The sequence below is a fragment of the Mesoplodon bidens genome (assembly GCF_964165515.1).
Source record: "Mesoplodon bidens genome assembly, chromosome: 2".
Lineage (NCBI taxonomy): Eukaryota > Metazoa > Chordata > Mammalia > Artiodactyla > Ziphiidae > Mesoplodon > Mesoplodon bidens.
The window spans coordinates 53,632,405-53,648,029 of record NC_138177.1 but is presented as its reverse complement, the minus strand read 5'-3'; the positions used below and the strand labels follow the sequence as shown (position 1 = coordinate 53,648,029).

Below are 15,625 nucleotides of genomic sequence, written 5' to 3'. Positions count from 1 at the left end.
AGCCCTGAGCCTATGACTAAGAAAGACATGGTATACTATTGTAATAGGGTGTGGACCCAAAATATAGGATCAGAAGGGCGGTAGCCCCTAAATGGCTCACTCAATTTTTATAGGATCTCGCTAAAGTTAGAAGTGTTTTGCAAAACAGCAAGCTGCACCGGCAGTTCTTCCAACTGCCCACCCTCCCCCCATGCCGCCATCATATTCACCACCTCCTGTTTCCCCTACCCACGGGGATCAAATAGAAGTTTCTGTGTTAACCCCCAGAGGACAGGAGCCTGATTTAGTATCACCATCGAAGACTCCACAGGCCACCCAATTTGGACCGGGAGCCACATCCACGGCAGGGCAAGTTCCCTTGTGCGGACATCCTATAAGAGGCCAGGGGACTCCCTTGGACTTGAGGCGTCCGATTCTAACTGCCCCACAGGAGCCCCAGGGAACTTTGACAGTGGGGAACGAGTTGATTGACTCTCCAATAGATACCACTCCCCAAACCCTCCCTGTTTATCTTAAGAGGCTTGTAAATATTAAACAAAGGGGAAACAAAGTCATCCTAGGAAAAACTTGCCTGTATCTTTGAGATGCAAACGTCCTTTCTGGTCTTCTCAGGAACTCTCATCTCTGCCATCTTTTTAAAATGCACCTTTTTGAAAGAGGGTAAAGTAATTTAGAAACTGACTTATCAAGGATAAATAAAAAAACCTAAGTGTCTTTTCTGTAAAAATTCAGCCATCTAGACAAGTGAGTTTGATTTGTTCCATCTGCCAGAAACCTAATTTGAATCCAACCTCTCTTTGTAAACTGATGGGCTTCACATGGCTGTACCTGACTCAGTGCTGAAATTCTGAAATGACAACCATGACGTCTCTGTATGTTTGTGTCCTTGTATGTGTCTTTGTCTTTGGATAACATTGCTGAGGTTGATTTGTGGATGAGCTCTATTTAATTGGCTTAAAGAAAAGTATGCACTTACACACCAAACTATTCTAAATACAAGAGAAACTGAGCTAAATGACCTTCAGGTTCATGTGAACTGGGAAATATTCAGTATTAATTAAGACCTGGTATTAACGTTCATTTGTTGATCTAATTAATATAGACATACTGTTAGAGTCATCAACATTAAGTATAATACTTTTAGTGTGCCTAGCTTTAATATAAGCTAAATAAAATCTTGTTATATTTGTTGCAAATTTGTCAGCAAGGAAATAACTTGATGTGAAGAAACTTTTAAGGAAAGAAAAGGCAAATGAGATAAGAGCTTTAGGTGAACTTTTTAAAATACTTATCTTTTAGGAAGATCTATCTAAAATTAATCTCTCCAGGTATTTGACCACTTGAAAGTCAGAATTGTGCTAAAGTAAGTGACAGGACGTTTATGGAAAGTGGACCCTGAAAAAAAGAGTTCTGTACGTGGTCAGGACTAAGTTTAAAATAAGTTTAATTGAGTAAATACATTTTAAAAGTAAGCTGGTGCACAACTTGAATTTCGCTTTTCTCTCTGTTAAGAAGACAAGGTTTCTTAAGATTTTGGACTGCCTTTGATACCAGATTTTAAGTTTTTCTACCTTTTAAGAGATCTGTTCTGTACTTGCCTTTGAAATCTTTTATTGTTACTTTGGCTAAGTGAATAACTATTGTTTCACAGTGACATGTGACCCTATCTGACTGTTTTAAACTCTTTTCTTATTTTTTTGACAAAACTTCCCAAATCAAATTATAATGAAGTTCCTTTGACCTCTAGCTAACTTTGGGGTGCTTCAAAGGGCCCTTGAAACACCCCAAAGAGAGATATTAACTAATTAGGTTGAATTACACGGGAAGTGTTGTCAAATAAGCAATAAATCTTCTTAGGTTATATTGTATGCCAAGTGACACAGGTATTCTACAGATTATATGGAGTTCCTAAAATTTGGTATGTCCTGGTAAAATGTTACCAGTCAGAATTCTCTTTATTATCTGAAAGTGTTGCATGTCACCGCAGTAACCACGTTACTTTGTCAATTGCACTGTCATCAGATTTAAACGTGCCTTCTTAAGTCTTTCGCCATTGTAGACAGTTATGGTTTCACTCTGATGCCTTTGCAAAAATGCTTCCTCTTCAAGAAGATTTATAGAAAGGACCTTTGGATAAATACAAGTTTCTGATTTTCAAACCATAAAGGTGAACTGGGTAAGAACTTGAAGAATTCTAATGGGAAACCTGATGGCTTCATAAAGCTGTTAACAAAAATGATTAGTTGCACATGCCTGGGTAAAAGGGTTATAATTATGGTTATAATTTTGGTTATAATTTTTATGGTTTCTATCTGAAAAATGACTGTTTTAAATCTGTGTTTTCCAGGTGTAAGCAAAACGCTCCCCTTAAACTAATTATGACTTACAGTAATTTGTTAAATTATACCCTTGTAAGCAGAATTGAAACATTTATCTTTTTCTCTCTACATGGGTGGTCCTGCCAGTAGCATATGCTTGTCTCGAAGATTAAGCCATGCATGTCTAAGTACGCACTGCTGGTACACTGAAACAGCGGATGGCTCACTAAATCAGTTATGGTACCTCTGGTCGCTCGCTATTGCTATTGGATTACAAGTAGTTATACTGATCATTGTTCTTTGTTTCCAGATTGTTTGCTCTTTGTGTCTCCCTGCTGTACTGTGTCTTTGTTAACGGTACTAGCTGCATTACTTATATCCTGTCTACTTTATAAGATTGGTGTCTCTTCCAGTCTCTTACCCAGTATGTAACCAGGCCTCCAACAATACTTCAATGGCTAAACATCTTGAGGAAATAGACCACATTTATAACATGAAATAATTGTAATAGTGTGATTCTAGGTACAAGAGAAAGCAACAAGGGAAAATGTCTCCTGGATCATAATTAGATAGAGGATCCAGAAGATCTTTAATTATCAATAGGGCCTAATCCAAAAACTAGCACCTGGAGTGGCATAACAAGAATTCTCCCCTGACCTGGGATGAGCCTCCCAGCGCCGTGGGACAAAATTTGATCCTGAAATGTCTCCCAAATATTGGTCAAAATCCTGACCAAGGGCTTCCCCGGTGGCACAGTGGTTGAGAGTCCGCCTGCCAATGCAGCGGACACGGGTTCGTGCCCCGGTCCGGGAGGATCCCGCATGCTGTGGAGTGGCTGGGCCCGTGAGCCATGGCTGCTGGGCCTGTGCGTCCGGAGCCTGTGCTCCACGGCGGGGGAGGCCGCAGCAGTGAGAGGCCCGCGTACAGCAAAAAAAAAAAAAAAAAAAAAAATCCTGACCAAGAGGAGAGGATCTGAGAAATGGAATATTTCCTCACACATCAGTCATTAGCGACTACAGCCCCCCAACGTGAGCCGGTGAGCCCTGACGAAACTCAGGATATGAGAATATAGGATACAGGCCCCGGATAGCTGAGGTACATATCAAATGACTGATTTCAGTGAGCCCAGACTCTTGCATCTTCCCGTACATAGAAAAGTGCTAAATTCCTTAACTTGAGATGCTGCCTCCCAGGCTTGAAGCCCTCAAAATTCCCATCAAAGCGATCATAACTCTCAACTTTTAGGCTGAGAATATTTTTTTAAGGCTACAGGTGTAAAGGACACACTTTCCAGAGAGGAACAAAAAAAACAAAAACCCAACGTTTGGAACATTGGCACCAATGGTGGACACTCCCGGAAAGATTCATCTGACGAAGCAATTAGAAGGGCCATCACCCCCTTTTATCCACAAGACTGTGGGATGGACATTGACAGTAGGGAATTGTAACAGGGAAGAGCCAAATCTGACTACACGTTGGATCTGTTCCTTTTACTTTAACCTTTGCCTTCTGCTGCTTTTGTTCACTAAAAGGATACTGTCTGTACCTGTACATAATGGCCTGCCTCGGGGAACCCTGTCGCTCTGTCTGAATGTTAAACCAAAGTGCCTTTGTTCAGGGAAACATATGGACTCCTTCCACCTGTGGATGGCTACAATTAAGAAGAAATTAACACATCTCCTCCCCGAGGCTGGCCATTCGAGGGGCTATTCACAAAACCTATGGCCTTCTTACTTTACCTCCTCATCTCCTCCCCATCTCTGTATTATAAAAGAAACGGGCACCCAAACCCCGATAAGATGGTGATTTTGAGACTTTACTCTGCCATCTTGTCGGTCTGCTGGCTTTCCGAATAAAGTCATATTCCTTGCCTCAACACCTCATCTCCGATTTATGGCCTGTCGTGCGGCAAGCAGAGCAAGCTTGGACTTGGTAACATCTTTACTCAGGACACGGTATCACAAAATGGGACACTGTTTTCTGTTTGTTTGTTTTGTTTTTGTTTTGGGCCGCGCCATGTGGCTCGTGGGATCTTAGTTCCTCGACCAGAGATCCAACCCGCGCTCCCTGCAGTGGAAGCTCGGAGTCCTAACCAATGGACTACCAGGGAATTCCCATGGGACACTGTTATCTTGCAGTCACGGCCCTCACCTTTGTGAGACAGAGGTAGTAGTGTAGCAGGATTGAGAACGTTGTAACGTTTAAAGATTAGGTGGTGAAAGCAGGATTTCACAGGAAGTTAATCTAGTGATACTTGCAGAGAAATGTTGTCAATTCAGCGTTAAGAAGACTGTGGACAAGGTGTGGAGTTTGCAAATAAACTTCATTTTCTAGAGTCAAACCTGCCAAGGCTGCCACTAAACTTGCAGTTGTGGCTATAACCTTAAGACAACCGAGACAGGCAAAAGCAACTGAATCAAGTTGTATGCTATAACAGGCAATAGGTCTATGTTTACTACCATGCTCACACAGTTCTGCGCGGCCTGATTATGCCTTTCATGCACAAATAAAGTAAAAGGTTCTGAATAACCTAAAGTTAATCTATTAAGTAGAGATCTCTTTTCGAACTTAAAAGGGCTAATATACTTTGCCTCCAGTGGAGATCTCACCTTAAAGTATCCGGATCGGGCTTCCCTGGTGGCGCAGTGGTTGACAGTTCACCTGCCGATGCAGGGGACACGGGTTCGTGCCCGGGTCCGGGAGGGTCCCACATCCCGCAGAGTGGCTGGGCCCGTGAGCCATGGCCGCTGAGCCTGCGTGTCTGGAGCCTGTGCTCCGCAACGGGAGAGGCCACAACAGTGAGAGGCCCGCGTACAGCAAAAAAAAAAAAAAAAAAAAAAAAAAAGTTTCCGGATCAACCTGAACCTGATCATTTGGGTAACCCTAAGGCAGGCAGCTCTTGCAGTGCTTGTTTTAGCCTTATAAAAACCTGCTTATGTTTATCTTCCCAAGCAAAGGGTTCAGGAACTAAATCTTTAACAAGTTCATAGAGTGGAAGAGGTAACAGAAAAATTTGGAACCCAGAGCTTGCAATAACCAGCTAAACCTAGAAATCCACAATGCTAGCACTTAGTTGTGAGTCTAGGAAGTTCCTGTATCAGCCTAATTCTCTCTGGAGATAGCTGAATTCCTTCAGTGCTTAGATTACGTCCTAGGTAATGAACAGCGTCTACGGATAATTGTAATTTTTCCTTTGTGTTCTTTCTCAGCTAACTGTTGCAGCAAATAAATGGAATCTTTTATGAAAGCCTTATGGAATCTTTACAGTAGCTGAGTACAGCAGGAGGTTATCTCCATATGGTAAAAAGGCTGATTTCTCAGGGAACTAGAGGGTTCTTAAATCTTGGTGAAGTACTTGGGAGGAAAAAAGAAGGGGTCCCAGTGAACCCTTGAGGCATAAAAGTGCAGGTATATTGTTGATTGTTCCAAGTAAAGGCATGTAGATATTGGCTGTTGGGCCTCCGGGATGCTGAAGAAAGGTGAACAAAGGTCTCCAACAGTAAACCATTTCAAGTCAGTTGAAGCTTGTGACAGAACGGTGGCTAGGTTTGGAACAACAGGAAAACAGGGAAAAACTATTTTTATTAACAGCTCCCAAGTCCTGGACAAATCGCCATCCTGCCAGGTTTCCAACCAGGCAAGATTGGCATGCTGCAGGGACGAGTACAGGAATGATTACCTCCTGGGCAATTAAGTCTTCTACAATAGCTATGAGACCTTGTATGACTGCAGGCTTTAATAGCTGTTGAGGAAACCTAGGGAGAGGTTTAGCTACATCTATCTGAATCTTCATAGGTTTGCATTTTTTTATTCTTCTGATGTTAACACTGTCAGAAGTAGCCCCCCAAATTGCAGGCATCTCCATCCAATTAGGGAACTTTTGTTGAACTTCCGCTTTTATGTCCAGGACAGATTGTAAGGAACATAAATGATCAGGTTCAGTCAGATCAGGAAATTTTAAGGTGAGATCTCCACTGGAGGCAAAATGTACCGACCCTTTTAAGTTAGAAAAGAGGTCTCTACCGAACAGATTAACTGGGGCTATATTGCATAGCAAAAAGGAATCTTGGTTGAGATAAAAATTCTCTCTGAACTGTATTAGGTACTCCCACTATGGAAACATCCTCTTTACTCAGAGGGACCTGTTGTTCTTTGAGGGTGGGATTTAGAGTAGAAAGCACAGCTCTGGATAGGGCTAGGGGTAGGGTGTTAAAGGGTTAGGTAATTATGTTTACAGTTAGGGTTAGAGTTTAATGTAGATTTCAAAGTAAAGTATGAAAGTGGGGTTTAAAGTAGAAAGCATAGCTCCAGTATCAACTAAAATTTGGCAGTTTTTCATTATATTTTCCTCTGGGCTGTTTAAGGTCATTGCTGGTAACAGTTGACCAGAGAACCTCTGGAGTTCTGCCAACTAGGGGAGAGGGTCATGGGGGGCCCTCCCTGTGAGACAGATATGAGAGCATTTGTGAAGAGTTTGCATAGGACCTTTGAGGACACCTCTTTTTCCAGTGTCCTCACTGATTACAAATGAAACATCAACTTTGGGTCATCGAATTGATCATGGACCCCTAGGAGGTTGTAATGGGGGAGGCCCAGGTGTTATTTTGTGTCCCTTGCCTTAGAGCTGTTGTAACTGTAAGGCTATGAGCTTGGTGGATTTCTGTTTGTGATCTTGCTCCAGGGTCCTTTCAAAATGCTCCGCTATAGTCACGAGTTCAGTGAGGCCTAGAGCCTCCCACCCTCTTTTCTGCCCTTTTATCAATCCACTAATCTCAGAAGATAATCCATTTACAAAGAGGGCAGTTAAAGCAGGCTGAGTGGTCTTTTTATTCCTTGGAACACCAACTGCTGTAAAAAGAGAGCTGCCAAACTGGCTCTAAAGTCTTCCACAGATTCACCCCTCTTTTGTTTGTACGAGTGAATAATAGATCGATCATTATTAGGCCAATTAATAAGAGACCAAGTGTGAGCAGGGAAGATTTTAGGAATAGCTTATAAAAGGTTAGTTGTTATTCTGCAAGCCTTTTTACGTTGAGGATCTTGAATATCATCCTAGGGATTATGTCATTTTGCTTCCCACATCCATTCTGGGATTTCACCCAGTCCTACCAACATGTGTACTACCAACAACCTTCAGGAATGGCCAGAAAGACAGTGAACTCAAAGGAGTTGTGGGCACCACACCTGTTTCTCCTTGTCCCAAATGTTATCAGAAATTTGCTTCAGATCCCATCACTGCCACCAATATATTTACCTTTTTCTTTTTAAAAAGATAAGCATTTAATCATAAAATCATCTTGTTAGCAGTAGCAATCATAAGAGTGGATTTTAGAAAAGTGCACATACATATTTTTATACAGAACATTTCTGGAGGGATACATATTAAACTGTTAGTGGCCACCTCTGCATGCCACCAATGTATTAAAAAACAAAATTTAACTGAGTAAATTGGAAGACTTACTTTGAATTTTTTTTTTTTTTTTTTTTTCTTTTTGCAGTATGCGGGCCTCTCACTGTTGTGGCCTCTCCCGTTGCGGAGCACAGGCTCCGGATGCGCAGGCCCAGCGGCCATGGCTCACGGGCCCAGCCGCTCCGCGGCATATGGGATCCTCCCAGACCGGGGCACGAACCCGTATCCCCTGCATCGGCAGGCGGACTCTCAACCACTGCGCCACCAGGGAGGCCCTTTACTTTGAATTTTGAATAAATTGGCTTTATTAAACCATTCATGAATCAGGCAGCATCTCATCTGATAGAAAGGGAGATACTCCAACGGGTTACACAACATGGAAGGCTTTCTTTTTTTTTGGCCATGCCACATGACATGTGGAAATCTTAGTTCCCCCGACCAGGGATCGAACCCATGCCCCGTGCATTGGAAGCGTGGAGTCTTAGCTGCTGGACCACCAGGGAAGTCCCAGAAAGCTTGTATAGTAAGGAGGGTGGGACAAGGAAAGAAAGTCATCATCAAGGGAAAAAATGAAAGTTCACTGGAGGAAAGTAAAACTTCAGGTGACAATGGCGTCTCATTGGCTAAACTGCGGAATTTTCTATTAGCTATTTCTATTTTCTATATCTTGTTGCTGGCCAGGAAGGAAGTCTTCCCTCCTCCAGCTGGGGTAGTAAAGGGGTTGCACTTCCTCTTTGGGGTCAGTAAATGACCTCTTCCTGTGGGGGTAATTGATGATGAGGGACACGGCATGAGAGCTCCCTCTATGGGCCTTCCAGACTCCAATTCTAGTGGAGGCTTCCTTTTGTTAACATTCACAGCATGTTTTATTGGCAGGAGGAGTCACAATGAGAGAGAAAAGGCCACAAGACTCACCATAAAGAAGGCGCAGAAATGCTTGGGTGGGTCCAAGGGAGGCACAAGGTGGCTGTGGCTACAGTGATCACATGGTTCCCTCTGATGGGTTTGCAGCTTGATGTAGAATAGTGAATAAAAGGGTCAGTTCATCCTATCAGAGAAACATGAAACTGAGATAAGCTTCCCACTGCTAGAAGCATCTTGAGCCTTCAGAAAAGAACAGAGAACATGTCTAAAGGGTTTGGGAACATCAGAGCCATATCTCCTCAGAGTGGGACGCCCCAGGCTCTCCAGGTCTCAGTCCCCAACTCTCCCTCAGTGACAAAGCCTCCCTACCTCTGTCCTTGTAAGCTCAGTGATCCCTAGAGGTCCTGCCTATCCGTGAGGTCTTAGGTTTCCATGAGACAGGTTGGTTGAGACCTAGTGATACAGTTGACCAGCCTGATACGCAACAGTTCCCACCACCCTGGGGCAGTTGGGCTCAGGGACACATGGCTCTGGACCCCATGTGGAGGGTGTCCTTGTACGTCAGCTGTGCCACAGAAGAGCCAGTAACGCCTGTAGCTGTCCAACTGATTCTCAGGGGGTTTTCCTGGGAGAGCCCTTGGTCATCTGACCTCCTAGCCAGGAAGCCCCATGACTTTCTGATTGCTGCCTGTCACGCCAACAACACACCTGTGAAGGTTCTGCTCTGCATGGCCATCTGTCCACCAGGCCCCTCCTTCTAGGGACCCAGATGCTAGGACCACACAAATGCTGAAGGAGTGTCCACCTGACTAAGGTACAGACACCCCTGTATCCATATGCATGATTTCTACTGGGAATCAACAACATTTATGGGGATTCTCTGGCCCTAAAGAACAGACCAACCTGATAGGAGCAATGCAATGATTCACAATTACCAGGGTCAATGCACATATACAAAGGCCCATAGCCCCAGATGCCCCACTCACAATTCACATAAGTGTCCCATACATACCCACCGATGCCCAAATATTCTTGCTTCATACATACATACATCCAAACATGCATATCAGTGGTACGCTGGCAAGTGATTGATAAAAAGCTCTCCGAGAAAGGCGGGAAAGACTTCACTTATGGTATCTACATGGTATAAATATTCCCAGCATGACCAATTTCAAGCTACCCACCTGACATCACTAAACACAGAGCTGGGAAGAGATATGCACCATTGACTCTCCCAAGATACTATGAACCAGTTCCAGCACATCCCATACCTTTTCCTGTGAATATCTGCACAGAATCCACTTACACCCCAAGTAGAACCCTCAACTCCCACCACAGATATATAACCAAAAAGATACCAGATATACATATGTGTTTGTACATATACATATACATATATATATATTATATATATATATATATATATCCTGAACACACACGTGCATTTCTACCCTCACCCTGAATAAATACACAAACAGACCACCTCTTACTACCTACATTTTTACAGATGAAACCTTACTCACCCTGAATATTCACATTCCACTCTTACAACTATATATACACACACAACATGGGCCTGAAAACAAACATGTGCAACCAATATGCCATCCAGATGTACACACTGAGTACCTAAACACACAGGCTCACCAAGTACACAACTGTCTCATGTGCAACCCCAAAAAAGACCCATATGCAATCCCACAGCCCTAAAATACATATACTGCAGGATTCCTGCACACACACATAACCTACACAGCCTACTTGTTTCCAAACACACAAACTGAACTCTCACATCTCGCAGAATACATACCCAAAAAGCCCCAGGACCTCAAAAACACACACAGACACAAATAACCTGTACTTATCAAATACAGCTGACCCTTGAACAACTTGGGGGTTAGGGCGCCAACCCTCCATGCAGTGGCTCTGCATCCATGGATCCTGTAGTAGTCCTGTAGTAGTTACTGAAAAAGAAATCCACTATAAGTGGACCCGTGTGGTTCAAACCCGTGTTGTTCAAGGGTCAACTGTACATATAAGTCCACCTCACTAATACTGAGAACACACATACAAGCAACACCACTAAATTCTTCAGGCATTACCTTTTGAAATAGACACATAGAGGACTCTAATCCTCCTGATACACTCACAAATCACAAATACACACACCCACAAACTACTCATGAGTATACACCCCAAATGCTCAGACACACTCAAAACAGAAAAACACCGGCAACCTCTGCACTCTTACTAATATACATACACAATTCTCACACACCTATGGACACACACATGCAAATATTCCTAACCCCTGATCATATGGATCCCCTCCCAAACACTATACATTATGCTACCTCTCCAGAATACAAGCTCCCCACCACTACCCCAACATATAAACTGTATATGTGTGTGTGTATATATATATTTCTACCCTCACCCTGAATATATAGACAGACCACCTCTTACTCCTACCAAACACATGTATAAACACCCTAGCGTTCTCCAAAGAAATACACTTTGAATACTCCTAACAACTCCATACCTTATGATCAAACTTTGATAATGCATGCACCTGATGACGGACACGCACACGGATTAGAATACACAAGTAAGATACATGGAAATATCTCCAGCAAACCATTTATGAAACAACTTCCATATACCAAATTATCCCTAGCTATCAGGAGCCAGCTCACACATATGCAAGTACTAACAAATACCCGTATCACATATTTCTAATACATATAAATGCAATTGTCCATCTTCCCTGTAGAAACATAGAACCCCACCTCTCTATCAGATACACATATACTCACTTCCCAAAATACATAAGCCTAAGAGGCTCCTACTGAAAATTACAAATGCACAGCCTCAGCAAATATTCGTCCAAGTGGCCATGCCCCTTGAATACACACACAAACTCATTTAACACACAACTCTCCACAAGTCCCAAATAGAACCACAATTACCCAGTACACTACATATAGGCAATAATGTCACCCTATAGGCCCTTTGTTCCAAATACACATACAGTACCACACTACTGGCGTATACATAACCCTACATTCCCAACCTCTCACACAGAATTAACTCTGCCATCTTGCAGAATACAGGATCATACAAACACAACATACCTACACATTCAACATCCACCAGCCCCATAAAAGAGTCACAGACTTGCCCTCTACACATCCAAATTTTCATAGACAGCTCCTGAAAATGCACACCCACAAACACCCCATAACCATACAACATGCCCTGAATACACAAATGATCAGCCTACATTCCCCAAATATACAAAATAAACAGACTGGACACCCAAAGTAATATACACCATTACTTTTCCTGACATTGCCCTTATGCATATGCAGATAATCCTTCCAAATCCACCATGAGACACACACAAATCCCCAAAATCATGGGTGAAAAAAACACATGTAAACATATTCCCCAAACACCAAATTACAAACACCTAACCACCAACTCCTTGAGTATGCCTGCGTCACATCTCAACACCCTCCAAATACAACACTCACTCTTACACACTTTCACAAAAACACAGGCATGACCTCCCTTCAAACACAAATATCCACGGACAAAACCAACCCACACATTTGACTACCTATCAGATTCCCACCAACCAATTAAGTATGTACAGACCCCATCTATGCTTGCAAATCAATCATGATTTGACACCAGACTACAAATACATGTTTATTACCACATTCAGCAAAGTTGCTCGCATCACTGACAAAAGAATGCAGTTTGAACATAAGTGTTGACTGATGTTTTTATGATAAGAAGGAAGACACTAGTGAAACGATGGGTGTGTTCCTTCCATCTTCACTCATTTTCCAATCACCTGAGCTACACCTTCGAAACCAGATGAGGGTTTTCAACTCGCAAGAACTTCCCTCTAGCTTTTGTACTCTTCACAACGCGCAGACTAGAACGGCACCTGTTTAATAGCTCGCACACGCTATTTACCCCCCACTGTAGGCCCCGCAATCACTGAACCCTTCGTGCAGCCGGCTCCCCAGTGGTGCCAATAATCCTGGGGTAAACATCTCAAGGGAATCGAGCTCTATGGGGGCGTGAATCCACATTGTGGGGAGTCTCCTTCCAGGGACAAGGGCACAAATAACCCACAGGGTGAACAACAGCGCAGAGCGGTGACACCTGAGGGGTGAAAAGTCCCCGTACCCCTTACCTCAGGATTCCTGTAATTGACTCTAGAGGCCGCCATGACAGGCCCCTCCCCCGCCGGACAGCCATTGGGGCCCCACCCTCCGCGCTCGCGCATGCGCTCCTGTCTTCCGGAGCAAACTGCCCCAACAGACGCCGGGAGCCATTGCAGGATGGCGGTCCGCGTGTCCGAGAGCCCCGCCCCAGTGGGCGTGCACAGGCGTGCGCGGGCGTGCAGGCGCGGGGTGCGCGGGCCTAGGAGGTCTCTGCAGGAGAGGACAGAAATGGAGGGTCGGGCAAGCTGCGGAACTTCTCTGGTGACGCTCCTCGCTGGGAACCTTCGTGACGGTCTCTTCTTAAAACCAGCTCTTGTGAAATGTGCACTCGTGAAACCCATGCACTTAGCTACAAAGAGTTCTGGAGAGCTCCGCTGTACAAGTACTTTCATACCCTTTGGACTGCAGTTCCTTGGTTCTTGTTAATGCCTTTCAAAAAACAGTAGGTCCTTTTCCCTAGCACACCTGAAGTTTCCGTTAAAGAACAATGCTAGCAAAGAATTTCAGACCTGGGAAACACTCTTATGATACTGTCTCCTGACTCCGTTCCTAGAGTTTTTCCAACGCATTTACTCTACTGGAATATTTTTTCTCAGTGTTCACAGGTGTTTCCTTTGTACGGTTTTGGGGTTTTTTAAAAAATAATTTTGAGAAAGAGTTGACAATCTGGGCCAATTTCAACAGGTAGTATGGGAACAATTTGACTTTCCCTCCCTCCTTTTTTATAATATCTTGCAGAATTTCAGTTGACAATAAAACAACAACAACAACAACAACAAAAATAGTAGCGGGATCAACTTACTGACCTGACTTTGTAATACTTCCCAAAGAAACTTCAATCATCAGATCCGCTTTCTGGTCAAATGCAAGATTAGAGCATTTCTCACTCAACAGGATGCCTCTGAAGACCCCTCACCTGTAACAGCACTAAGCGCCTCCAGGTGCAGACTTGAAAACTCCACAAGACACAAACATGGTATCTCTTCATTTCTTTAATGTTTCGTGATTGAGTGGAAATGAACTGTCTTCTAAGTTTTGTGATGCATGTCCAGAGATGTTTTTTCTCAGTAGTCAATGCCCGCCCCCAAATTCTGTGCAGGAATAGTCAGAGATCATGATCCAAAGGACTTTTAGATACTCCCTTCTGTGACTGGTCTTCCCAAATTAGATTTGGTCTAATTTGATTATCTCTGTCTGTGGGGTGTAGGATTTTGAAGTATTACAAAAGTGATTGCAGAATTGGGACTGGCTAATTTTTGCACGGTGCAATTTTTGTATCAGTGACCTTGAGAAGAGTCCTTCAAATACTGTATCAGAATTATGAGTGAGAATCTTGTAAATAATTGGTTGAATGACTGAACAAAGGGAGGAAACAACAAGGAAGCCTGCCTTTCTCGAGTGCCTGGGTACAATATTTTGCCTCACCATTCCTCTAGTATGAAGTTACTGGTTGCAAATCATTTAAGTTTTCCTTCATTATAAAAGCTCCAGGGCTTCCCTGGTGGCGCAGTGGTTGAGAGTCCGCCTGCCGATGCAGGGGACACGGGTTCGTGCCCCGGTCTGGGAAGATCCCCCATGCCGCGGAGCAGCTGGGCCCGTGAGCCATGGCCGCTGAGCCTGCGCGTCCGGAGCCTGTGCTCCGCAACGGGAGAGGCCACAACAGTGAGAGGCCCGCGTACCGCCAAAAAAAAAAACCAAAACAAAAAACAAAAAACCTAGGTTGATGGATAAAGACGTGAAAGGAAGGGACTGTCATGTTCAACCTCGGTGCCGTGAATCAAAACAACAGTTTATAAACTGCCTAAAGAGGCACACGCCAATTGTGTTGCCACTGTGGGAGGTGGAAGGAACTTCCGGTTCTTGCCTACCTGCCAGATCCCTCGTGGAATGTCCCCCCAGAGCACGCCACCCCGACCCACGTGCCCTCTGCCCCTCCCCCACCGCAGAACGGTTCAGCCCGCATCTTCCTGTTTACTTTCAAACGTGTCCCTCGTTGACTTGGATCCCGAGCGTTTGCTGAAGCAGGTCGCTCTCTGGCTCCTGGTCTTGACTTTGCTCATTGAGGCTTCCAGGCAGCAGTAGTCCGTGCCCAAGCCTGCAGGATGGCTTCAATAGGAGGTAAGCCTATAGGCTGGGGGTGTGTTCTCAGAGACCCTGCCATCCTCACATCCTTCGGGTTCACATGTTACACTTAACTGTGGGCACATAGTTGGACTGAAGTAGAGGGAGAAGAGAGCACTGGACGCACAAAGGACATTTCACCTGGGGAGACTGGGGAGCCTGAAGAAACCTGAGACTGCCCTGGGGAGGAGGGGTCGTTGGAGGTGGATCAAGAGGAATTGCCCTGGCTATGGAGAAAGGATGGCAGCAGACAGTCTGATTCTTTCTAGAAGGGAGACAAGCCACTTTGAAACGTGTGTGTAAGGATGTGTGTGATGTCCTGGTGGTGACACAGGGAGGGTCATGAGGAAAGCCTAGAGCTGTATTGTGTTCCTGAGGCACCTGAAGCTTGCCTCACCATATCTTTCAAAGGGATTTAAACAGGAGCATACCGTATCTCAGGGGGCCGTGGGGAGAGATGGTCTTGGTGAGAAAACTATTCAATGGGGCTGTGTGTGGCCACAGCTGCAGTGAAGTGTCCTCTCCGAGAGCTAGGCAGGGGGTTACTCTAACTGCCGCAGCCCACACCTCGTCCACTCCTCCCAGCCCAGAGCTCACTTCTCAGTTCAGGTAACTGTTGCCTTGGATTCAACAGGGGATGGGCAACCGTTACGTGTAACTTCAGGCAACAG

The 15,625-nt window shown here is 44.4% G+C and overlaps 1 long non-coding RNA gene across 4 annotated transcripts in view; it reads right to left on the bottom strand.

Moving 5' to 3' along the window:
• The window catches only part of LOC308610661, a 279,944-nt gene extending 271,244 nt beyond the window's left edge, over positions 1 to 8,700 (bottom strand). For 3 of the 4 annotated variants that reach the window (XR_014014601.1, XR_014014602.1, XR_014014603.1), the window contains exons 1-2: positions 4,470 to 4,663; positions 572 to 646 (exon numbers count right to left, since the gene is read on the bottom strand). This is a non-coding gene — a long non-coding RNA (uncharacterized lncRNA). Of the gene's footprint in view, positions 1 to 571; positions 647 to 4,469; positions 4,664 to 8,643 lie in introns of those variants that run through there. The other variant, XR_014014600.1, reaches the window with a different exon arrangement.
• Positions 8,701 to 15,625: the final 6,925 nt, after the last annotated feature.